Source organism: Callorhinus ursinus, unplaced genomic scaffold (genome assembly GCF_003265705.2).
Source record: "Callorhinus ursinus isolate GAN/ISIS: 27379988/994484 unplaced genomic scaffold, GSC_fseal_2.0 scaffold2634, whole genome shotgun sequence".
Taxonomy (NCBI): Eukaryota; Metazoa; Chordata; class Mammalia; order Carnivora; family Otariidae; genus Callorhinus; species Callorhinus ursinus.
Genome location: NW_027399688.1, coordinates 4,484 through 7,206, shown reverse-complemented (window position 1 = coordinate 7,206; position 2,723 = coordinate 4,484).

Genomic DNA, 2,723 nt, shown 5'->3' with positions numbered 1-2,723 from the left:
TTTTATTTCTTGGATCAGTGCTCAGTGTGCCACCGTGACATCCCTTGATCCCTGACACAGCTCATCCCATCCTATATCCCGGACTGGAGCCTTGGAGCTTGGTGTCAGTGAGGGCAGAAGGGAAGGCTCCATGTTTTTCTTCTTTATCCCAGGAATGGGAACAGATTGATGAGGCTCACTTTTATTCTGCCAAAGTGCCATAGTTTAGGATAACACATCCTGAACCCCCTCAATACTAAAAATCAACAAATATGCCAAGAGAATTTAAAGAAGAGAGCCATCCTATGTGCATGGGTCTAAAGACTCAGTATTATTAAGATGTGGATTCTCCCCAAATTGATCTATATATTCAACTCAATTCGAATCAAAATCCCTGGAGGATAAGCTGATTCTAAAATCATATAGAAGTGCAAACAACCTAGAACTGCCAAAAGACTTTTTTTAAGATAATATTTTTAAGTAATCTCTACACCTAAGGCAGGGGTTAAACTAACAACCCTGAGATCAAGAGTTGCATACTCGACCCACTGAGCAAGCCTAGCTCCCCTAGAATAGCCAAAAAAACCACACCCAAACCAACTTTAAAAAGAGTGAAGTTGAAAGGCTAACCTCACTTGATTTCGAAACTTATTATGAAGTTGGGGTGGGTTGAGGGCAGTAAATCGGGAGGGAGGGATTCTAAAGTAGTATGAAGAAAATTTGGGGGAAGGATGGATAACTTTATGATCTTGATTATGGTGGTGGTTTCATGAGTATACACATATGTAAAAACTTACCAGATTGTATTCTTTACATATACGTAGTGTATTGTGTTTCAGCTCTATGTCAATAAAGCTATAAACACCATTGGGAACTTACTGTTCTTTAAAAGAAGTGTCAGGAGAATGAGTAGACAAGCTACTAACTAGGAGAATATTTGCAAATCAGATGTCTGATTTTTAAATATGTATCCAGAACACATAAAGAAATCTCAAAACTCAAAATTTTATTTTATTTCTTTTAATTTAAATTTATTTTATTTAAATTCAATTAATTAACATATAGTGTAATATTAGTTTCAGAGGTAGGGTTCAGTTGTATATAACACCAAGTGCTCATCACATCACCTGCCCTCCTTAATGCCCATCATCTAGTTATCCCATCACCCCACCCCCAACTCCTCCAGCAACCCTCAGTTTGTTTCCAATGGTTAAGAGTCTCTCATGATTTATTTCCCTCTCTGAGGTCATCTTGTTTTCTTTTCCCCCCTTTCCCCTATGCTCCTCTGTTTTGTTTCTTAAATTGCACATATGAGTGAAATCATATAATAATTGTCTTTCTCTGATTGACTTATTTTACTTAGCATAATTCCCTCTAGTTCCATTCACATCGTTGCAAATGCCAAGATTTCTTTTTCTGATGGCTAATATTCCATTATATATCACATCTTCTTTATACATTCACTTGTCCATGGACATCTGGGCTCTTTTCATAGTTTGGCTATTGTGGTAACTATTTCACCTTTGTGGGCTATATGTGGTCTCTCTCTTCACCTCCCCTCCTCCTCTTCCCGTCCCTCCTTGCCCAGTGGTCCTACCTCTAGATGGACAGTGGTTCCTAAATCAGACTGCCCATTACAGTCAGGCAGGGACCTTTAAAAAAAATTCCATAAAGCCCAGGTCCCATCCTCATAAATTCATTTAGTTGTTTATTAAGTGTTCATAAAATTCATTTAATGGGATTGAGTTGGGACAACTTCTGTGTCGCTCCTTTACTGTCATACTGTTAACACACTCACAACACTTCTGACACCACATGTGAATGTGGGGGAGGTTCCCTACAGCAGGCTACTCTGCCACACCGGCTGGATAGTCTACAATTTAACTCAATTCTGATACTACCTCTCTGGAGATAGTGTCAGCTCCCCCCACAGGATAAGGGCTCAGTCCCACAGGACTCCCCTAGTCCAGATGCCAATCCCAAGTCCAACTTGTCTCCTGTGCTTCTGACTGCCTGGCTATAAATCTGAGCTTCCCACCACCCCCTTGTTTATTGGATTGATTTGCTAGAGCCGCTCACAGAACTCAAGGAAACACTTATGCTTTATGAGTTTATGGAAGGATATGATAAGGAGAAAGATGAACAGCCAGATAAAGAGATAGCTAGAGGAAGGTCTGGGAGGGTCCCTAATGAAGGAGCTTCTGTCGCTGTAGAGTTGGGGTGCATCAACCTCCCAGTGTAGATGATGTTGGAAAGATTTTAGGGTTCGAAGCCAACAGCCAAGAAAGATTTCTTGAGATATCTTTGGTGCAAAAAGGTGGTTTTATTAAAGCAGGGGGACAGGACCTGAGGGCAGATAGAGATGCACTGGGGTCATGAAGAGGGCCCATTATATACTTTCAAGTTGGGAGGGGGTTAGGAATAGGATAAGTCTCTAAAGAATTGGGAAGGAAGGTTTCCAGGACCTTGAGGGAACCAGCTATTGTTGGGAAAAGGTCATTTATTACTCTCTAGGAAAACCTTAATCATGAGACCTTTCAGATTTATATCAGTGGACCATAAGTTTGGGGGATGTTTGCCAACATGTATCCTGTTGGGGAGAGATAAAGGGGTTTCCAAATGACTTTTTTTTATTTTTTATTTTTTAAAGATTTTATTTATTTATTTGACGGAGGCACAGGGAGAGAGGGAACACAAGCAGGGGGAGTGGGAGGGGGAGAAGCAGGCTTCCCACCGAGCAGGGA